This window comes from Phyllostomus hastatus, unplaced genomic scaffold, assembly GCF_019186645.2.
Source record: "Phyllostomus hastatus isolate PE091 unplaced genomic scaffold, TTU_PhHast_1.1 phas_scaffold_345, whole genome shotgun sequence".
Lineage (NCBI taxonomy): Eukaryota > Metazoa > Chordata > Mammalia > Chiroptera > Phyllostomidae > Phyllostomus > Phyllostomus hastatus.
Genome location: NW_025334024.1, coordinates 16,797,397 through 16,821,023, shown reverse-complemented (window position 1 = coordinate 16,821,023; position 23,627 = coordinate 16,797,397). Strand labels below are relative to the sequence as shown.

The window sequence follows — 23,627 nt, the reverse complement described above, 5'->3', positions numbered from 1 at the left end:
CCTCAGAGTCCGATGAAATTGATTTTGGACTTCTGACATCCAAAACTGTAAGATAATAAATTCCTCAGCATTATCCCACTACAACAGAAGCCCTCAGCAGGAGGTGCAACTCATTCTGGACAAGAGAAGAGGTTTATTCTGATACTGCGGAGGCCCGACCCAGAACCGGGACCGCCACAGATGCTAGGCCTGGTCCTCATCTGAGCTGTGACCTGGGGCAGGTACTTGGGCAGGACAGAGGGATAAACCCCCTGAAAAGGGGCTGGAGAGTGTGTTGGAGGAAGAGAATAAGACAGCGGGAATAAGTCAGAGGAGGGAAATGAGCATTTTGCTGTTGTCACAAAAGCATGGGCCACATTTTTGGGGGGCCTCTGGTGAGGGGAGCTATGGTGGCGAGGCCTCCCGCCTCCTACCGGGGGTCTCTGTGGAAATCTGTTGTGCCAGAGTCTGGGGAACAAGGGGAGGGGACTTTCTCCTTAGCCACACAGATCCGAGATGACTGCAGATGGCTTTCTGCTGCAGTCTCCTCATTTCACCCTCCCGGGACAGAGGATGAATCTCTGCCTCCCATGGGTGTACATGGGTGTACATGGGTGTACATGCACATGCATGTACATGCATGTGTACATGCATGCATCTGCCACAAAAAGGGGGGTGGAGCTGGGAAAGCCTCCACGGGGCTGCACTGGTTCCTTCTTTAAAGTGAGGAGGTAAAAGTAAGGATCTCAAAAGCCCCATTTAGCTTCAAGTGTCGGCTTTTCCTTGAAAAGGAACAGTTTTGGTAACCATTATATATATATATAGTCCTTCCCTAGTTTATAGGATTTTAGTTATGATGGTTAATGCTCACACACTCTTCAGGGGGCTTTGCAGTCCTTTTCAAAGTCACTGGGGCCAGACGTGACTATGACCCAGATGAAGTAACGCCACGGCTGAGCCCCAGCCCTCTCATCTGTAAAATGGGGGTCATCACAACACCCCAGCATCAGCTGGTGGAGAGGAAGACATGAGAAACCTCGCACAGACAGTTTCAGCACCGTGCTGGGCATCGGGATGCTCAATAGATGTTGTGTTCTTCGAAGCCGTGGTCCAGGTGGTCCACGTCCTATTGTAAACCGAAAGAACATTCCTAAGGAAACAGTCCCTAATAGAAGATGCAGAAACCTCACAGAAAGGCATGTAAGAGAAGCCTGGGCCTCAACTGGTGATAGGGTGGTACCCCTCGTGGCACCCCTGCCCCCCAGCATCAGATGGTAGGGCTTACAAGGGCCCGAATCAGAACCTCTGGCCTTGGATCTTTGGTTTCAACTCTCAGTCTAGGAGGAATAAAAAGTGAACCTCAGGGACACCTTGGAGATGCCCTACAATCAAGGCTGCAACTGCTGAGGGAGGACATCCCCCGTTCCACGGAGAGAGGCTGTGTGGGGGAGGAGGCAGCCGGGGCAGGAGCTCTGTGTGCCAAGAGGGTCTCCTCCAGATGGAAGGTTCCAAGATTCCATGTGAGGCTCCACTGGCCAGATTTAGTGCAGGAGAGAAGGAAGGTGCCCAGCTACCCCATGTCTCCCAGAGAATGTGTCGTTCCTGGGGCACCGAGGCAGGAGCGGGAGGCCAACTCCACTGGGTGCCACCAGGGCAAAGCGAGGCCCCTGAAGATCCAGAGTGTCTCCACTGGAGTAGATCCAGGATGGGAAAAAGGAGAATACAAATCAGGAGGCTGTGGGGACAGGCAGGAAGGTGGTGGTCCTATGGGAAGCAACGAATCCTAAGCCCTTTGGATGTCCTTAGAGCTGTGAGGACATGAGGGTGGGTACCCTGTAGGCCGGAAGGCAGGTGGATACTCCACAAGCTGGCTGGCCTAGGCCCAGCCCAGGCCGATGGGGAGTGGTGGAGACCTGGAGAACTGCAGTCCTGCGGAGGGAGAGGGAGGCGGACGCTACCCGGAAGGGATGGCGCCTGAGTTTGCCAGCGCTCCTCTCCAGCTTCACTCGTTTCCCCGAGGTTGGTGACGTGCCCTCGGCACGGAGCCCGGCGGCGGCGTGCTGAAGATGCTCTGAGGGGCCCTGAGTGAGGGGGACTGACCAAAAAAGGTTCCCCGATACTGACTCCGGGCCAGATTTTTCCCAAGACAAACAAACTTCAGACTTCAGAGTAGAACAAAGATAGAAATAAAACAGAGCCTCTATTTCAGACTCTCTTCTCTTTGGCACTATTAATAATCCTGTCCCACTTTTGCAAAGTGCATAACATAGTTCTAAACAGGGTCTGTACACAATCAGCCACCCAGTCAACAGGTTTGCCAAGCATCTCCTAAGGATTCACGCAGGGCCAGGCCCCGTGGGTGCCGGACACAGGTGTACCCACAAGGAAATGAACGTTGATTCAATAACCTCACTTGGTCTTTGACAACCCCGCTTATTATGTCATTATGGGGGCTGCGCACTGGAGGAAGAGGAAAGGAAGAATATCGAGTTGGCTGGCCAGCAGTACACTAATAACCAGTTCATGACCTTTCCTGTGGGTGTCCCTCTGTGACCTTGAGCTGACCCCTAGCAGGCCTAGCAGTGCACTTCTGCTTGGCTCCTATATGAGTGACTTATTGACAGGAATTTCCAGTGGTAGCTACTGAGTACCCGAGGGAGAGGTATGCCTCAGAAAATAAAAAACAAACTGTGAAACAATAAAAAAGCTCTTAATAATTGATTTAGAATCAATATGGTAAGAAAATAACACCCAAAATAGAAATATCCCCAAGAGGCCAAGAGATAGACCTACACTCCTCACGCCGTTTCTGTCACCGCACTCATTTTCCAACCCCGACCACGTGCTTGTAGTCAAAAACCTCGTATGGAATCAGGCCTCCACCCTGTGCTAGTCAGCGGTTTATTACTAACAAAACCTCACCACAGGTGTGGACTGTTTCTCTCTGCCATGTACTTTCAACGTGCTCATCTAATCCTCCCACCAAGCCACTTAGGTTGATACGATTATTCCCATTTTACAGATAAGGAGGCCGAGCTTCCTCGGGTCACTCAGCTCCGAAGATGCAATCAGATTTAAACTCATCTGTCAGATTCAAAGAAGGATGGTCTTCCTCCTTCTCTGTGGCCATCAAATTTGCAGCTGGCAGGGAAGAGCTGAGAGGAAGAGTGCATGCATTCCGTGAAAGAGTCGGGGCTCTACAATATCTTGAGGCCCTGGGGACACTGTCCAACAAAACTTCCTGCAGTGATGAGAATGTGCTGTCTCCGTGCTGCCCAATGTGGTAGCCACTAGCCACTCGTGGCTATAGAGAACTTGAAACATGGCTAGTGTGACTGAGAAACTGAAATTTTAATTAAATGTCAATTTAAATAGCCACATGTGGCTGGTGGCTGCCGCACAGACCAGACCTTGCACTATGGGCAGAAACCGACTGGGTGACTCTGCGTCAGGATCTGTGTAACTCTGGCACTTGGGTCACGGGAACAGAGTTAGGAGATGGAAATGACTGGGGGGCCCCTGACACAGAGAGCTCAGGTCTCAGAGGGTGAGGCCTCCACAGTCACCTCTAGATGTGGGAGCTGAGACATTAAATCAGAGAAAAGAAGGAACGAGGGAGTGGGTGGGGCAGAGGGGGGAGGAGGGGCTTGGAAAGCGGGGGCAGGCACAAGACGGGTTCACCTGAGGATCTAGTCCCCTGTTCCCTGTGCCCCAGAAATGCAAAGGAAAGAAGTCTTCAGAGACAGGAGGGCTCAGTGCCAGTTAATGGGTCTGTCCCAAAGGGAAGCGCCTTCCCCTGCTCCTCCGCCAGGTGCCCTAGACTTCCTGCGAGCTTGTGTCCAGCTCCGTCTGCTTCCCATCTCTTCGTTTGTTTTGGAGCATCCGAGCAGCCTGTGCCTCACCCTGGGAGCGGGAAAATAAACATCACCGTGGAGACAAACTCACTTGTCTCCATTTACAGCCACTAACAGCCCATGATTTTCCAGCTTGAAGGCCCTTTTGCTTCTGTGAGCGTTGCCCAGGAAGATTTGGCTGCAGAAAAAAAGACAATCTGGAAGCCGAGGGCAATGAACTGCTCGAGATCAGAAAGACACAGGACAAACCCCTGACAGGGCCTTTGGCGACAAGAGGCCAGGCTGCCTCAAACAGCGACCGTGCCTCTGGTTCGAAAATTAAATGTGTCCCTCAGCCCACTCCCACACTGCACTGCAGGTTTGGGTAGGGGGAGCGGGTGCAGTAGCACCAGGGCCTGGACTGCTTGCTCCAAGCAGAGATCCTTGCCTTGAGCTTTCAAAGACAAGGGTGGGTTTACTCTTTTACCCTCATTCTGTCTTGAGTCTGGACTTCAAAGGGCAGGAAGCCAATAGCAGCACTGGTCACTGGTGGGGAAAGGGACTTCCCAGAAATCTCGCTGGGAAGTGGGACATCTAACCCCTTCTCTGTTCTGATTATGGAAGGAGAAGAAAGAGTGACTTTGCCAGGTTTACACAAGGGAGTCCCTGAGATCCCTACATCATAGAGTCCTTTATCTGTGCCAGAGCCTGGACCTGGGGTGGAAGGGGGTCAGACTTGGCTTCTGCCTGGAGGAAAGAGGCAGATAGAGGTGAGGGTCTAGGTCACTGCAGGATTACGGATCTGGAGTGGGCCCTGGCCCACCAAGTAGGCTGAGGTAGGGCGTGTGGAAATCCCAGAGCTGCATTACTGGTGATCTGGGCTCCAATGTGGGCAAAGCCAAGGCCTGCCTGCTTTCCTGCTGGATACAGTGGGCTGGAGTCCATTTAGTCCACTTGCCAGACCTTGCACTTGGGGTAAGGGTCAGTGTAAGAGGGGCTGCCAGAGCCAGGCGCCGTCAGGGCTGTGTGAGGGCTGGTTAGTGCTCTGTGCTCGAGCAAGGCTCTGAAAAATTCAGCAAGATTCTGTGTCTGGTGACCAGGGACCTCTGACTGTCCTGGCAACCCCGGTGTTGGGCTGGATCTCCCTAGACGGATCTGAGCAGGCTGGGGGCACTGGGCCTCAGGGCTACTACATCGATTCCAGGAGAACTGTTGTTTCTGCTCTCAGAAAAGGTTTGGGTTAGGAGGGGGAAGCTTGGGGCACCTCGGGCCTTTCCTCTTTGGCCTACGGTGTAGCAGGATCCATTGTAGCCTGGTTAGCGGGGCAGGAGGGGGCTGCTGTGTAGCCCAGGGCTGACACTGGCCTGTCCTTGTCTGCGACAAGTCTCTATGAGCCCTTGGGACTGTGCCCTTCCCTGTTGCAAATGAAGGACTTGAGACTAAGGGAGGAAACTGTTCTCGGGGCCAGTCTGTCCACCCTTAGGAGACAGGAGTGAAGTCCAGGTCTGCAGCGAGGAAAGGGACTTAAAGTGGGGCCAGAGTTGTCACCTTTGGTCTGACAACAGCAGAAGTTGCCCTCCCTCCCCCCCAGATCCCCTATCTGCCCCTTTCCCTCTCTCTTTCTCCCCAGGAATGAGTAGGAACGTTTCCCAGAGACAACACACAGGCCTCGGCGAAGCCCACCGTGGTGCCCGTCTGTGCGCATTCGTTGCAGACGCTGTCTGCCGCCTCCCCGGTCACGCTTTCTATCGACTGCAGCGCCCGGACCACGGGCTGTGCTTCTGCGGCGAGAATCAATTTCATAGATGTCAATAAACTAAGGTGAGGATTAATTCAGAATCTGAGGCCGAACACGACAGCTATTTTGGGTCAAGTCCACATTTCACTCCTGAATGGATTCTGGCTCACCTCTCCCTTCCCTGGTCCAGCTGCTCAGTCTTCGCTCTGAGTTCAGCGGGCCGAGTTTGGCCGCGTGCCTCTGCAGAAGCCCTGGGCTGATTTCCCATCGTGGGGGCCTCTTCCCTCCGACCACCCCACTGCTGATTGTGAATATCAAACAACATAAAACGTAACGTAGAAACACACCAGGCAGAATCACGCCCCTCTTGTAGCAGCGCATTGTTTGGCTTCCCCTGTAGTCAGGGGCCGTACATGTAATGGTCGGACCAGGACACTCTTTATGGTCTATTTACTCGATTAGTGTTAGATGGGTCTCTGTGCGGCCTTTGAGCCGTCGAGAGCATCCTTTCCAGTGGCTGCAGAATGTCGTGTCAAGTGGATCTCGTGTTATTTAATCATTTGCCTTCTGTGCACAGTCTTGCTGGAAGCCAGGTCACCTGACCTGAGGTTGAATCATAATGCACACTCGCCAGTGCAGGGAGGTGCCACAGTGGAGCCAGAACTCAGATGCATTTATTCACGAAACACTTATTGTCAGCAAGGGACCGCAGCAGGGCAAGGATAGGGTCTGGGGGAGTAGGGAGGGTGGCACTAGATCCCCAGTTCCTTGCGAGTCTGACTGTGGTGGGGCGACAAGCCCACCTTGTGTGGTGTGGGCAGATGGTAGGGCTCCTGACCCTGGACATGACGGCATGGGTGGTTCTGAGAAATTAGGTTCTCATACAACTGGGATTTATTTTTTAGAGATATATTTGGTACTGATGATAAAGTAATAAAATTTGGAACTAATTTGCCTAAAAAGCAGATTCTAGGGGCTCTTCCTATGCTCACATCAATTTTACCAGGTGCCCTCTGATGTTTCTCAAGTGGGAGGTGAAAGGGTGTGGGGTCAGAGCTACACTGCTGGGCTCTGTGGGAAACTGGGAGTGTTCCCCTGGTGGACTCCACGAGGCGGGGCCGGGGCAGGAGCAGGGGCCGGAAACCATTGTTTGAATGAGAAGCAGAAGAACAGCCATGTTTATGGAGCCCCTGCTGCAAGACAGATACTGTGTAGTAGGCGTTTCATGTGAGAAAACATGATTTTCTCGGCAACTGTGTTTTATGGTAGGTATTATTTTCTTCACTTTTGGGGAGGTTGTGAATTTGAAAAGTTAATTGACTTGCAAGAGGTTACTTAGCAGTATCTCTTCTGCAAAGCCAGATAGTCACATAGTATTTCATGAAACCCTTTTTCGCCTGCAAAGAGTGTTCTCCTGCATGTTTGCCTGTCAAAATAAAACGGGAATGAAATGGCCATCGAGACCTGGGAATGACACAGAATTATATGTGATAGTTTTAGAAAGCTCTCTTCAAGTAATTTACTTTCAAAGGAGAGTACTACTTAAAGCCGGAGTTGATAAGATATATGTTTAGAATTGGTACTTAAGTTTATTTTGGTCACTTTCATAAGAAACTGTACCTTTAAATTAACATTCCACATCAGTGGGCTGGAGCCTAATCTCTTCCTCACTCTTCTTTCTGGTAGATTAAAGACTCTCGGGTATTTACAGACTTTCTGCTCTGCCCTGAGGAGGCAGGAGGCCAGACCAGAAGCCGCTGGCCAGAGGTCTCAGTGGCGGAGCAGGCATTGTCCGCTGAACCAGTGGCGGTGTGGTGGGCAGAGGAGGCTTTGAGGGACCCAAACTGAGCATTCCAAGGGCCAGGGTGACCTGGGTCTGGATTTTAAATTTGACTTTGTTGTTTTTCTTGATTACTGCCACAGCCATAATTCATAGTCTGGTAAGTCAGAGCCATAAGTTTTGTTTCCAAGCCACGCTCAGGGTGGTGATTTACTCTGATTCTTTCGTGGGAAACTTCTCTGTGGATGCCTCAGTGCTCTCCTCACCTCCCCCTGCCCCCAGGCGTGCTGCCTCCTGCTCTTTCCCGGTGCCCTGCCCCCATCCTGTGCTCAGAGGGGCTTCGCTGGCAGTTCCCTCCGCAGGCGTGTTCACCACACCTGCCCCCATCTCTGGGGTGACATCTAGCCTGCAGCCTGATGGATGCCCTTGGAACTCTGTGATGAGTTTGAAGTAGCAGATAAATTTGGATGCCCTTGACCTATGGAGGGGAACCATGTTCCTCTACAAGAGTAAGTGAGGTCACCGCGGGCATGGGCAGAGGGGAAAGGCAAGGGGACTGGGGTCTGTCTTGGGACAACCACGTTGGAACTGCGATTGGAGGACAGAAGGGTTAAAAAGTCACAGCAGAAGAGATGGGAACCGAGTTGGGGAAACACGGGGCCCTGGGCCAAAGAAGCAGAGGGTTCCTAGGAAGGAGTGGCCTCAGGGATTTCTGTTCGCTGTCCTTGTTTGTTCCATTTCACCCAAATCTTGAAAATAATAAATCCTATGCTATGGGAATAAGTTTTACTGTTGGTTAAAAAATTCATTTTGTTAAAGTCATAGGAAAAAATATGTGATCAGCAAAGAACATTTGGAAGGAAAAAATGGAAAGAGAAAATTTAAATACCTTAATTCCAGTCTCTCTCGAAACACACCAAATGTTAACATTTTGATATGTTTTCTTTCAGTGGTTTAGGGTTTTAAATTTTACAATTCTAATTATACTGTATATATAAATTTGTACTCAATTTTGCATTTATATCACAAGCATCAGTCTGTCTATGATCTTTTAAAACATGGCAAACATCATTGAGACTGCTACAAAGTTCGGCACCCACCATTTAAATTCATCTTCTTCGTTATATGATGCCTTTCTGTCACGGTGTGTGTTCTGGCTACTCGGTGTCAGGTACTGAGAGCAGTGTGCACATTGGCTGTCGCTGTCTTGTATTTCCAAGGTAACAGGTTTTGCCTCAAGTATTTCGATGCTAAAATATTGAGTGTATGAATGTTCCGAACAGTCATGCTTTCAAAATTGCTCCTGTGAATATAAAATTACCCTTATTATACTGCTTGATGCTGTTCATTGCCTCAAATCATGCTTTGTCTGATGGAGCCACTCACGCTTTTTCTTTTGTTTGCGTTTACCTGGTATAGCTTTGCCTCTCCTGGGGTTGTTTTATTTTAGATGAGTCTCTTGTATGACTGTAACCAGGGAAACTTTGTCTTCTAACAAGGGAATGTTACATGCTTACATGTATTGTCATAACCATTTTGGGCGGCTGCCTATCATCTTGTTTTAGGTTTTCCGCATTTCCTTTCTTTTCTGACTTTTCAGCCACAGTCGATGATTTCTTTTATCTTCGGCAGTGATTTGGAAGGGAGACATCTTGTTTCTCATTCCACTGATCTGCATTCTATCGCCTCCAATGCATGTTTTAATTTATCTCTGTGTTTGGTTTCCAGGCAGCTCTGCTGATCTTAGCCAGGCCCTTCTCTCCTTTGGCGAAGGCGACATCCTCTGCAGTATGGTTTTAAAGGCTCTGTGTTGATTTTTCTTTGTTTGCTCACTCTGGGAAGGGAGTCCTATATAGCTGGAGCAGGAGGGCCGAAGGCCACTCCTGGGAGATGCCCTGGTGCTTCCTGTGAGATTGAAGGGACCATGACGGGGGTGGGGTGGGGGGGGGGCGTGTGGCGATGGTGAGGGGGAAAGGCAGGAAGTGTCATTAGCGACGCATGTGGAAGCCCCGGAAGAGGTGCCTGCTGGCCCTTGGTGGAGAAAAGCAGTCTGAGCAGATGGGTCCCAGCTGGCAGGGGTGAGCTCTCCTCAGAGAGAGGGTCCCAGTGCTGAGGAACCAGAGTGGGGGGTGGGTGCGGGGTGGGAGGTGGGTGACTGGAGTTGGCGGGGATGTGACTGTGACGCTGGCCTAGACGGGTGGGTCAGGGACTCAGTCTTATGAATTACTCAAAGACATGCTTTTTAAGACTTCTAATGGAATTTCAGTGAGGGCACTTTAAGCACCCCCATTTGTCTATTCTCTTGACCAGGGATTTTGCTAATGTACTGCATATTAAAAATTCTCTGTAAGGGGCAATTAAAAGCTTTAACTAACTTGTTTAGATCTAAACACTCTGGCATTTCTTTTCATTTATGCAAGATATTTGCTCTCTGAATCCCCTAACACAGAGGTGCTGGTTCTTGGCGGCGGGGGGGGGGGGTTGCCACACCCACAGACTGGGCAAGGTGGGGCCCTGGGGAAGGCCGGGGGTGGGGGCTGGCCGGGGAGGACAGCTGTTCAGGGCCCAAGAAGTTCTTTTGAGAGAGACACAGGCTGGGTAGGGATTGTCTTTTCTTTTTCTCCTCTGCTTTATGGAGATATTATTGACTAAAACATATGTAAGTTTAAGGTATACAATGTGATGATTTGATACACATTGGAAAATGATTATCACGGGTGTCCATCTCTGGAGGGCATGAGAGGCAGGGGTGGGGATGGGCTGGCCTGCCACCGGAGAGCCTCTGTCTGGCAGGGCCAAGGCTCCGTGAAGAGGGACCTCAGGGACAGGCCACAGGTCAGAAGACCTGCCGGTGAGAAGGGGCCCAGACATGGCATGCAGTGGTAGGCCTCTGCGGGGGCCAGCCTGGCCTCTGGGGAGGGTGGGGAAGCCAAATAGCAACTCAAGAGAGCTAGACTATTTCCACTGGACACCAAAGGCTGATGCCTCACAAACGCCAGGTTCCTCCAGGATCAGCACCTCAGCTGATCCTCTAGACGTGTTAGAACATTTCAACCAGAATCAGGAAATGGCATCACCGGGGTTCAGACAAGCAGGTTTCAAGGAGGCCCTGGGACAGGCCTGCCCCTGGAGATGAAGTCATTACTCTGATTTCCATGCTGCTCCGGGTGCATAGGCCAACCTGACCCCTGCCACGCCCTTGCAGCAACAGATGAGGAAACTGAGGTCCAGAAATCTAGATGATATAATTCAAGGTCACTCAACAGGCCAATCCCAACTTCCTACAGTATCTCAAAAATATTCCAACCCATTTCTGTTTTCTTCTATGTGTGTTAGTGCAAACCCTCTGACTCAATTGTTAATATCTGGACCTAACATGTGAGTCAGTGTGTGTGTGTGTGTGTGTGTGTGTGTGTGTGTACTCCCCCATCAGAGGGAGTCCTCCTCCTCTGTGCTTCCAGTGCGGTCTGCTCATCCATTACACCGCTTATCTCACTGCACTGGGATTATCTGTGTTTGTCTCCTCACAGGAGTGAGTACCTAAGGGCAGGGACTTCATGTTGTTCTCCGTAAAGTATACAGTAGGCGTACATGAATTTCGGTAAATGAATGGCGATGAATTCACACCTCTCCACTCACTATACATAGGTGGCATAGTCCAATTAAATAAGCAATCTTTTTATGATCAAGTATTTTTAAAATTATGTTCTTCTGTAGGTTAACAACTGAAGAACTACTTTGCACTCAGCACACCACATCTGTGGAGAGCGTGGCTGCTTCGTGGTGCCCCTTGTGGAAGCATGCTCTAATTGTAGGCAAAGCATGTCAAGAGCGGGTCTTTACAACTAAGTGTGTAAAGGAAAAATATTTTCACTGAATGTATGTGATAAGTTTCTGAAATACGCCAGCCTCTGCTTCCTTTGCCTTTCATGCTGCCACCTCGGGTCCACAGTTGGACCTGCTCAGACATGACATGAGATAAGGGGCGCAGAATTTGTAAGATCCAACTTTGGCTCCCCTGCTGGGCCCCATTATTGCACAGGGGTGAGGAGACACCTGAACGAGAACGTCGTGAAGTGGCCGTGTTCACTTGCACATTTCCTACACTGCCTTCCTTTTCCTGCTTTAGAATTGACAAAGGACAGGGACTGTGTCTCCTTTACTTCTGTCTCTTCAGTGCTGGGCACAGGGCTTACCACAGAGTAGATGCCAGGTGCACAAGCAAGCCTTGCACACTTGCTGAGCACCCAGCGTGCCCGGCCCTGTGCTAGGGGCTGCTCCCAGGGATGTCTAGAAACTGTCGTGTCGGAGCCGTGGGGTCGGAATGATCAAGTAAAAGTAAACGGGTTGGTGAGGCTGCTCTGAAGTGACTGTGGCTGTACCTTCTGAGGCTCGGCCATCCCAAGCACCTGCGCCTTTATATTATTGTTATTACTCCAATTTCCCAGTTTGATTTCACCCTTCAGAAGTCCTCATCCCCACCCCATCCCTGTGTCGCACTCCGTGTGTGCCGTCACACACTGATCATTACTGGGGCCCATGGCTAGATGGACCCTTAACCTTCCCTTACCGAGTATTTGTCATTTCTCATTAGTGATGTGTTTACAATTACTAGGGACTTATCACCGGACAGCTCGTCAAAATCTGTGTGGCCTTGCCAGCCTGTGTGTTTATCTTCCAGAACTGTGGAGGGCTTCTGGAACCCTGGCTCGACTTTCCAGAGAAAGCAAAAGCAGTACGGCACCATGATCTCTTTCATCTTCTGTCATCTGATACATCAAACTTCCTCCTCGCTCATCAAAGGGCTCTCTCATGTCTGTGGAAGTTACCACCCCTCGGCCTCACATCCTTCACAGAACTGCAGGTGCCTCTCAAAAGAGCTGCCGTGTCTGTGCCCCTCTCCTTCCTGCCTTTGTTTTCCATTGTTGTGAGAAGCGTAGCCATGGAGAGAAATCTGGTGGTCATCAGTAGCTGCAGCCGTTAGAAAAGATAGATTTTCCCTCACCGGTCTAAGGAGAGAGGGGTTTAATTTCCAGTCCCTGCGGTGTGCAGAGAAATAAGTCGAATGAATTCAAAATGGCAAGTCCAGAAAAATCTTTCGTCCAACAATATCTCTGCATGAGAGGGAGCACTGACTGACAGGTTCTACATCCAGAAACGTCTGTGAGATTTGCCATGACCCTGACTCAGGCCCTCCCAGCAGCCACCCTGGGGGGCAGCTCCTCAGGGGGTGTCCCCGGGGAATTGAGTACCAGAGGATAACACTGCCTGCCTCCTGGAGCACAGAGAAAAGGCTTCAGCCCAGGGGGCAAGGGCTCTGCCTCCTCCCTCACAGAAAGGGCCCCCCTAAACCATTTGCCTGGACTTGGGCACTGCAGCTGTGCTTGGCGTCTGTGCTTCCCGGCAGCCCTTGCTGCGCACCACTCGACCCGGGCAGCAACCCTTGTGGCAGGCCTCCCACCTTCTACTGTCGAGGACTTTTGCGAAGGCCCAGTGGCAGAAAGGGCCGTGCACATTCTTTGGAAAGTGAAGAGCGCTGGCAGGAATACTGGGTTGTGGTGCTGTGTGGCCGTGCCCTCCTCAAGCTCGGGCTGTGCGCAGGCTTGGTGAGCGGGCTCCACGCTGCACCACAGTGCCCACGTGCAGTGAGACACCTTAGATTAGTGGTTTCTGGTTTCACATCCCTTCCTTTGCCTGTGAACCTGTTTGGTTCTCTAACACTTACTAGTCTGGCATTTAAGGCTTTCCACACCCTTCTTTCCAATCATCTATTTCCCACTGAACCCCTCTTTTCCATTTCAGGGCTTCCAGAAGATACCGTTAGAATTCCCGGCTCTGTTCACTTGATCACAGCTTGGCATCGCCTTCTGTCCCCACCCTGTTACCGCTTAGAGTCTCTCCATATTGTACCCGTGCTTGAGGACCAAGCAGGAGACCTCTCTGCAAGCAGACCCACAAATCATCTCACCCTTATTCTGAATAACAGTCATGGGGTTCCTGCTGACCTTGAACCAGGGAGGCAGTGATCAGAGTGGTTGAGAGCAGGCTCTGCAGTCAGATTGCCGAGGTTGGGGCCCTGGTCCCACTTCTCACTGCCTGTGCCACCTTGGGCCAGTTACTTAAAGATCCTGAGCATTGCTTCCCCTAGCTATAGAACAGGGATAATAAAGGTAGCCCTTTTATGGATATAAAGTCCTGAGCACAATGCTTGACACACTGAGAGCACTAGATAAAAGAAGATTAGTATTATCCTAAGAATTTTCTTATATGTTGCCAAATAATTGCCACAGCCGAGGAAAAGTACATGCCGTTGTCCCAGATGAGGAAAATGAGGTCTGGAAAGTTTAAAACATCTGCCCAAGGTCACAGGTTTGGTGGTCTCAGGTGGTGAACCTGAGATTCAGACTCAGGTCTTTCTGCTTGGGTTTCACAGTTCTCCCACTTCCACGGCCAACCTGCCTTCACCAGGCCTCCCACGGCTACTTCAGCCCCTGTTCCTTGGCACACTCAGCACAAGGGCATCTCTGCTCTCCACGGTGAGACCCTGGGCTCCTCCAGGGCAAGGTTTCTCAAGACGATCCCACACTGGCTGTCCACCATTCAGCATTAGTTGAGGGAGAAGTGGGAAAAATGCATTTCAAGACCAGACCCTATCCCAAAGGAACTTAGTACTGGTGCTTAGGTGCCCAGAAGTTGGAGGCCTCTCAATGGAATCAGGGATCAGCCTACGCCATGCTCTTCCCCACCCCAATCCCCGCCCCCCACCCTTTGACCCAGAAATCTGACCACATTGCTTTCCTGTCAAGACACTCCCAGATTCCCCACATGTCCTGTGGGACTAGTCTGAGCATTTTCTCTAGAGTCCAATATGCTCTGTTCATGTAAGTCTTCACTGAGCTTGACATGTATTTCTTTGGCCCGGAAGGCAAACTTTCAGGAGAGAAAGAGATAGTTGAGCACAGCAACAATGCACTCCTTCAGAGCAGTGAACGGACCCCTGGTCTGCTCTGGGAGGCAGGAGAACCTCATTCTCCAGGGGCTATGCTATCCAGATTTATGTGCATTTATTAGTTAATTATGTATTTATTTTAAAGATTTTATTTATTTACTTTTAGAGAGAAGAGAAGGGAGGGAGAAAGAGAGGGAGAGAAACATCAGTTATGAGAAATACATCAACTGGTTTGCCTCTCACGTGCCCCTGACTGGGGACCTGGCCCACAACCTAGGCATGTGCCCTGCCTGGGAGTCAAACTCCAGACCTTTCGGTTTGCCGGCCAGTGCTCAATCCCCTGAGCCACACAAGCCAGGGCTATGTCCCTTTATTTTTAAAGCAAAGCTGCATGTAAAGTGCTTTAAACACCAAGGTCAGAATGTCAGAACTTCCTGGTCAACATAATGGAGAACAATGCCTATTTTGTGGCTTGCCTCATCATCCTAGTAAAAGAACCTCATGTGTGTTAATGGAGCAGGGAAAAAAAACACGACAAATTATGTGGAGTGTCCAAAGTAACTGTAACCCTACATTCTGGTGTAGATGCACTTAATCAAATGAAATTGTCCTTTTAACTTCCTCAGGGACCAGGCAAGGATGGGGAACAAAGACTGGAATTGTAGAAAAGACCATGGATATTCTGGACAGAAAATTCTCTGTTAAAGAGCACCTAACATCCCATTTAGTCAAAGCTATTATTTTTTGAGTGCCTGTTAGGTACTAGGTGTTTTATTTGCATTATCTAATTTACCCATCACAACCTGCCAGAGAGGTGGTACTATCTCCATGTCACAGAAGAGAAAACTGAGACTCAGGGTCTTGATCAAGGTCAATGGGTGGCAGGGCAGCTTTAGCCTCACCTATGTCTGACCCAGGATCCAGGATCTTTCTCCAACAGTGTAAGGCTTACCTTTCCCTGAGGAATCTTGGGGTCCAAGAGACTTAGATCTCCTGGGTCATTTGTTACGAGTACCTGCTAGTTATCCTCTTCCTCAAGTCATTAGCAGAGGTCAAGACATGTGCATAATGCAGTCAGCTAATTTAGTTACTGTATGTAAATACTTGAGATTTTTTCTCAATGTTTTTATCTGCCAGCAAATTGGGGCCACATCAAGGTAACGCATCAGCTTAGCTAGTGTTTCCAATCATGTTTTAACTAGTAGTAAATCTTTTGCTTGATTATCTGAAAACCATCTACTTGTTCTCCTTCCATGTGCCCCATCCTGTAAGATTCCATAAGCCCCTTCTGATAGTAGCAAGAGCTGAAGTTAACTGAGCACTGGCTATGCAACAGTCACATGATTTAATGCATAACTGAGGAGGTAGCATCTGTTATGCTCATTTTATAGGCGTGGAAACAGAAGCACAGAAAGATCAGTCAACTTGCCCAAGGTCACACAGCCCAAATGGTAGAGCCAGGATTCATCTCAGGCTGACTGATTACAGGACCTACTTTGCTAAATGCCTCGGTTTGTAAAGAAAATTTCCTCCTGCCCTGGCTGGATTGAGCACTGGCCTGCAGGCAGAAAAGTCACAGGTTCGATTACCCGTCAGGGCACGTTCCTGGGTTGGGAGTGGTCCCCGATTGGGGGTGTGCATGAAGCAATTCGTCAATGTCTCATGTAGCTGTTTCTCTCCCTCTCTTTCACCCTCTCTTCTTCTCTCTCTAAAAAATAAAATCTTAAAAAAAGGAAAGATTTCCTCCTAAAGGAAAGCACTCTAAAATAGCGCTGTCCAGTAGAAATATATGAGTTATAAATGCAAGCTACATATGTCATTATAAATTTCCTAGTAGACACATTAAACAAGTAAAAAGAAACAAATGAAATGAATTTTAATAATATATTTAATTTTACCCAACATAAAGTATTATTTCAACCTATAATCAATATTAACATTATTATATTCTTTTTTCATTTTGATTTTTCAAAATCTGGTGTATACCATATTTTTTGGACTATCAGGTGCACTTTTTTTACCACATATTTTGCTTCAAAATTTTTTTCCTATTTTCCTCCTCTAAAACCTAGATGTGTCTTATGGTACAGACCCCAGATGCATCTAGGTTTTAGAGGAGGAAAATAGGAAAAAAAATTTTGAAGCAAAAAATGTGGTAAAAAAGAATGTGTCTTATAGTCCAAAAAATGCGGTATTTTATATTTATAGCACATCTCAGTTCAGACTAGCCACATTTCAGGTGTTCAATAGCCACATGTGGCTACTATATTGGACAACATGGATATACAAATGGACATTCTCCTTTTCCTATTTCATCTATTATTTATTTCTATTTCAGCTTTACATTTGAGCTTTGCATTATGATTGGGTCAGATAAATCTCTGTTAATGGAAAGATGTCCTTAGGATAATGTAATGAACAGAGCAGCAGGTTAGGATAGTGAAAGAACAAGTTTTAGGAGCTGTAATACCTGGGTTCTAACCCCCATCTCTCCCACTAATTGGGGTTCTGGCCAGAGGCAACCCTCAACTTCCCTCAGCTCTTCCCTATGTTAAAAATAGTTGATGGTTTATGATTACTAAGGTTCTTTCCACTTCTAAAAACTCTGCTGACTTCAAATACCCTTTTCAGGGTTGTGGCATCCCTTTCCACTTTTCACTTAAGATTTCTGTATGACAGGGCTTGTCCCAAGTTGGGCTGGGTTCCTTGTGCCCAGTTCTGTGCCTGACATGTTGCAGGCACAAGAAGAAATGAAAATCCAGTTCTTTGAGGGACCCCTAGGCCTTCCGGGTTTTGCCAGAATAACTATAGCAGCCTTAGCAACTAATTACACTTTTATATCCTTTCTCATATTGGCCTAAAATCTTGACAGTCCAAACTCTCTGAAGGGTTATAGCCAGGATTAAAAATCATTTCCTGATCCTGTTAGTAAAGAAGATAGTGTTCAGCTGTAGGCACAGCTGCTTAGAGATCCCTACACATGGCCTCCCTCTTATTACATGCTGTTCTGATGCTGAGGAGAGTTAATTAATGACTTTAAATAAGAAAACAATCAAATCTGTCTGCGGTCATATGAGTCAGAGCAGACCCAGATGGGGAGCCAGGTCCTTGGCCTCTAAGTGCCCTCGGAAAAAGTAATAGCAGCCTTTACTCCATGCGTCAGAGCCCTGCAAATCCCAAACCTACAAGGGGAAAGTATTACTCTAGATGGATTGGAGACCCAGCTTTATGTGAGTCTCCAACAATGAGGCATTTTCATCAAAGACTAGGCCCCCTCTCCGCATGTCGTGCAGATTGAGGTCTAGGAAGAGGAGGAAAAGCATGAGTCTATTCCTCTCTATTTTCTTTTCTTAATTTATTTTCAGAGAGGGAGAGAAACGTCAATGTGTGAGAGAAACATCAGTTGGATGCCTCTCGAATGCCCCCAATCAGGGACCAGGCCTGCAACCCAGGCATATGCCCTGACTAGGAATCGAACTGGCGACCTTTCAATTCACAAGCCGGCACTCAATCCACTGAGCCACACCTGCCATGGCCCTCTCTATTTTCTTTAGATATCCAAACCTACAGTTACTGAATGGAGACTTCTCAGGCACAGGCCCCTTGTATGACATAGGGGTGTGGATGTGATGCTTCCTCAAGATTAGTTGAGGCTAACAACAGTGAAAACTTTTATTTTGATATTACAGGGTTTTGCTGTGAAAACCTGAGAGTGGGAATAGGTGGAAGAAGACTTTTAACAATATCTGAGTGTCCTCAGAACTGGAACAGGATGCTAGCAAATAGAGATAAGCCCTCCTTTTTTTGGCTGCATATATACTTTCTCAAATAATAACAGCCTCCTCGTGGTTTTTTTTTCTTCCATTTTTGCAGATTATTAAAACACATTCTGTTGCCATCCAGGCTTGGCTCCCTGTGAAATTGTTCCACTCTAGAAAGAGGACCCTGGGCTACTGGCCATGAGGGTCATTATACTTTCCTTTCCTCTTCTTTGGCAATCAATTTCAGGTAACAAGCCTTTTGTCAGGATATGTAAAGTATGTGGTAATAATCTTTGATGAATTTGAAAGACCTTTCTTTGTGGTTTACATCTGAATCTTAGTTGGTCCCCAACCCCATTCCTCTAAAATTTGGTTAGAATCTCATGTAGGATAGCCCAGTACTTCAATTTCATTTCTACATTAATGACAGGGAAAAATTTAGTGGTAAGAAGGAGGCTCTGGAGTTCAAGTGATCCAGGTTGGAGTCTAAACTCTGTCCCTTCTGATCTGTGTGACCATGGGCAAGCCCCTTTCCTCCCAAAGCTTCATTTCCTTATCTTGAAAGTGGGAATGACCCCACCACCTATCTCATAGGACTGTGAGGATTAAGTGCATTCTTCCGTGTGAAGAGCCTGACTCAGAAACATTTCTCCTTCTTACCAGCTCATAATTCTTTAAATAGGGATTGCCAGTGGGTTTGTTCAAAGTGATGCAGTAAAAGCCTCTACAGCTCCTTTTTCTCTTATTTCATTATGTGATGAGCTTTGGGGAAATCCTCACAGAGGCTGTAGTCCTCAAAGCTTACTTCTGTTCCACGCCCTAGAATCCTCCCTTCCCACTAGTGCAGCCTACGCCTGTGTGCAGAACCTTGGACAGCTCCGCTCCTCAGCGACTGCTAGCTGCCTGAGGGAGCAGAACGGAGATTTTCCCAGAAAGGCTGGGCTAGGGTGGTGGTTTAGGAAATGCAAGGGCTGCAGCTTTACTCCTAGCATGCATGACACTTGCATTCTTCTATATGGCCAGCCTTCCTGGAAAATTCTGAGGAATCTCTCCTCAGAAACCAACTAAGTCTTAACCCGTAAGACTTACTGATTCTTCAGGCCCTTTCTTCTCTCTTAAGAACTCCAAGTACTTTTTTTTTTGAACCCAAGAAGAACAGAACCACCACCCACATCTTCCTCTATCTGCTGATATTTAATTTGTTTGGCTTTGGTACAAGGATTAAACATTCTTGATTAACTTCGAGTGAAAGTAATAATATGTGAGCATGAAGTAAGGTTTTACAAGACAAAAAGATATGGGTATGAATTAAAAGAAACATAAAATAACATTTATTGCCTGTAGGTGATGCTGAGCATCACTCTCTTATCAGAATAAGCTGGTGGTTCAAGTTAAGCAGGTAGCTTTTCAGTCTCCAGTGCAGAGCACCACACAACACACACGTGCAGTCACCTTCTGAAGGCAAGGAAGGTATTAAGTCCTATTTTTACTTTATGATACTGAGTCACATAGTTCAATGCAAATCACATGGATGCCAAAGTAAGAACAATACCAGGTATTTAAATACCTCCTTTCCTTTGAGAACCTTGAAAGCTTTAGTGGCTGCATGGAATGCCTTTACAGAGACGCCAGGAGAAGAGACCCTGTCACCAGGTGGGCATTTTAGACTGAGCTCATCTCATCTGTCTTCCCTGTTCCCATCACTAGGCCTGGAAGAGCCAGTTTGCCAGCTCTTTGCATTTAGCAATAGCCTCCTGGTTTCTGCATTTTCTGGGCCACACTGGCAACTAGGAAAAGAAAGCTTATGTTTAAAAAATAAGTTATTGACGAATAATGGGAACAGAAGAGGATAAAAGTGGAATAGGAAAAAAAAAGGAGAAAGAATCGTAGAGTAAGAGGATGAAGCAGCAAAAAGGCATAAACCTCCCTGATCTTCACAAATGTTTTCCATGCATTTCCCTTCTAAACAAATTTGATATCCAGCCCCAACTGGATGGAAACTCGAACAAAGGCCTTTATTTAGGCCCTCTTTAAATACTTCCCTGTGGGTGAGGACAGTGGCAGTACCACTGCCTGTATTAGCTTGAAGAACATCAACTCGGGATTCCAGAGGTAGACAGGGAACCCCCAAAGGAAAGGGTTTGTGGTTTCACCAGCAATGCTCAAACCCACCCTGAGCCTCCACACCTGGGGGAGTGTTTATTAGCTGCCAAATTTCAGCTTATTTTAGCTTTTGCCCAGCAGAGGTCGCTGTGGGTACTAGCGGTGGATACTTGTGGAGACTGCACCGGGCAGGGCTGTGCTGGGTGGTGGCTCCCTAGCCTGGTAACTGCTCTTCTTGTGGTTCCACTGAGAAGGGGGTTTCAGGTAGGGATTATTTCAAAGCTGCATAGCACCTTTGCCATGAAAGTGCGATGAAACCGAGGTCACTTGCTGAGAGTGGGCAGGTCTGGGAGGGCTGTTTTCATCCTCTAGGGTTGTCTACCCATAGTTGTATCTCTGTGTCACATTAGTGCCCTCTCTGTGAGTGTACCTGGGATTGCTGAGGGGCCAGCTGTCACTGAGCAGCAACTCCAGCCCCATGGCCCTTCCAGACATGGAGACTGAAGTGACAAAAGTTGCCTTGCCACACAGTCTTGTACACATTCATGAGAAACTCTGTTGATGGGCCACCCCACCAAGTACCACCCAGAAGCCTGTGGTGGTGGGTGGGGGGATTGCAGAATTCTGGTCCTTAGCCTGAACATGCTGAGGGATGGAAAGGGTAGGGCTCTGGTGAGTGGTTCAGACCTGAGCCCACAGAAGAGCTGAAAAGGCTACCACATACTTGTGATGCCCCACTTGTTCACATCCAGTCATGCAGGCTAGGCCCAAGGTGGCCTGAAGCTACCTCCACCTTGAGGACATCCACTTGGACCCTAGTTCATTACTGTGGCTTGAGAGTGGAAGGGGAGGCTCCCCTGCACCCATCCCCACCCCTAACATCCAAGGCCATCAGTAACTGGTTCTTCTCTCTCTCTCTCACACACACAGCCAGATGCCCAAGCTCACCACGACACACACATGAACTCATTTCACATTCATTTTCACACTCACCTAGTCACACACATTCACACACACTTTGACCCATGCCAACACAGTGTGACACACACAAACACACGCAAACCCAGAGGCCAAATTTAACTTAGCATGGCTGATGGCGATGTTGGGCAAGGGGTGTCCGGTCAGGATGCCCCTTCAGACCCTGGCCCACTCAGGACTCCTGAACCGTGGGCCCCTCCCCACGAGGCAGAGTTCTCCCACTGTCCACATCCTTGTGGTCACATGTCATGAATGCCCCCCAGAAGGGACCCTGGTTACCATCGCACACATGGCGTCTGCTTGCCGGGCTGGCAGCGGGGGTGGGGTGGGGTGGGGGTGGGGGTGGGGTGGTGGGTGTGCGGGCTGTGCAGGGAAGAAGAGTACGGGGCATAGAGCCTTGCCCGGACTTAGCCGCCTTCCTCTCTAGGGATTCCCCTCCCCCCCTCCAACTTAGCCGCCTCCTCTCTTGGGATTTTCCATCTCCTTTCGCGTGGGGCCGCGAGGAGCGAGGAGCGAGGGTGCTTTGTCTCCTGCCCGGCATCTGGCACGTTTCCGCGGAAGCTCCCCGCGCCGCGCCCGAAGCCCCCCCTTCTCCTGGCCGCGCCCCCCGCTCAGCCCTTGGCGCAGGCCCACCAGTGCGGCGACAGCCGCTTTGTCCTCCCGCACATACCAGGGGGAGAGCGAAAGCCCCGTGCCTGGAGCGGCTGCTGTGTGGCCCGGACGCAGGTCTGGGTGGCCCAATTTGGGGTGCACCCCGCGCCGAGTGGAGTAGCCCCAAAGGCCTGTGGGCGTGGGGCGTGTCGGCCCGGAGCTCTGGGGCGCTTGAGAAGGGACCGCCCTGTTCCGCTCCGCACATGTTCACTCGGGTCTGTCTCCCCTCTGCGGTGCCGGAGCCGGGGTCCCCGGGGCGGGGCGGGGCAGTCATTTCGACTTATTGTCCCTGGCCTGGATCCAGGTAGAAAGGGCCTAAGAGATAAGACCTGGGAGGGGGGGTCCCTCCATCCCTCTTACTTTCCCCCGCGGCACACCTCACCCCCCAGGCCACTGAGTCCTTAGGCGCGGGCCGAGCGTGGAGGACCCAGAGAATCGAGAAGCCTCGGTGCTTTCCTGTACTCACGACTCCGAGCAGGGTGGAGAGGGTCTCGTGGTTTTTGCCTTTTACGCCCCAATCCCCTCCCACCCCATACCTAGGCGGGTCCAAGTGAGAGTGGGGAGAGTCCCCTGTCTCCATCCACATCCTGCCCCCGTCTTCACAAAACCCTAGGCTTGGGGAAAAGGGTGGGCACGAGAAGGGGGCATCCTGGTATCCCAAAGAGCCCTTCCTCAATGACCCCAGGAGTGTCTGAGCAGAAGGAGGGGTCCTGTGGTCTCACCCATCACATCCAGACCCTCTTTGTAACCTCAAGCAGCGGAGGTATTGTGGGGAAGGGTCCCCTGCTTCTGAACCTTTCTACCATCCTATTCGCAATAATCCAAGCAGCCGCGAATTCAGACACGGGAGAGGGAGGCTCCAAGCTCTTAACGCCCTCTCAGGAGAGATGGGGCGGGGGAGTGGTCCCCCAGCCCTTGTTCCTCACACTCAAGAGCCCCCTCTACCACGAAACAAAAAACGAACCCAAGCTGCTCCAACCTCAGGCGCCCGGCTACAGGGAGGCGGGCGAGGAGTCAGTCAGCAGCTCCCCGGGGCAGATGGTCTTGAGGGCGGTGAGGACAGGTCCCACCAACTCCCCAGGCACCCCCACCCAACCTCACGCCGGCTCATTCCCTCCCCAATAAAACAAAAGCGAATTCAGCAGCACTGACCTCAGAGAGGCGGGAGAGCGCTCAGCCGCGGGCAGTGCACCCAGGTCCTCCGGACTTCTCACAGCCCTTCGTTCCCGATGCTAGTTCTCCCGGCGGGGGGTGGGGTGGTGGCCGCGGCGCAGCAGCAGCAGTGGCGGAGGCAGCAGCAGCAGAAGCAGCAGCAGCAGCAGCGGCGGCAGCAGCTGCAGTTACCGCGGCTCCCGTGTCCGGAGCCTCCCTCGGACTCAGCACCTGGAGAGGCGAACAGCTCCGCGCCTCATTCCGGTGACCCCGCCCCCTGTGAGCTGCTGTAGCCAATGGCTACCTGGGCCCCGCCCAGGAGGCCGCCCATTGGGGGGCTCCTTCCCCTCGCCCTTCCGCCCCGCCCGGGAGTTCTTTGGTCTCGCCGTCAAGACCACATCGCCCCCACCCCACCCCCCGCCCCCGCCCCCTACCCGCCAAAGACAACCGGTGTTTTCGCACACCCTTCTGGAACTTGTAGTCCTTTAAGGACGGAGAGTGAGCTCTTGCTGCAGGAAGGTAACCAGAGATGGACTGCGTTTTCCAGGGTGCATTGGAAAAACAGGCGCTGAGGAGGGCGGGAGGACTGTTTCCATAGCAAAGGCGGCTGGCTGTGGATGGCTGACGGAGAAATGGGGCAGGCCGCTGGACCTCGAAGGATTGAGCTTGACTTCGGGCAGCCTCTTGGAAGGGCGTTTGGATT

General features: G+C 50.0%; 1 protein-coding gene across 1 annotated transcript in view; it reads right to left on the bottom strand.

The window, feature by feature from the left end:
- Positions 1–22,999, bottom strand: part of SMPD3 (sphingomyelin phosphodiesterase 3) — a 75,249-nt gene extending 52,250 nt beyond the window's left edge. The window contains exon 1 of the mRNA XM_045818463.1: positions 22,925–22,999. The gene's annotated coding sequence lies outside the window, so the exon portion shown is untranslated. The remainder of the gene's footprint in view (positions 1–22,924) is intronic.
- Positions 23,000–23,627: the final 628 nt, after the last annotated feature.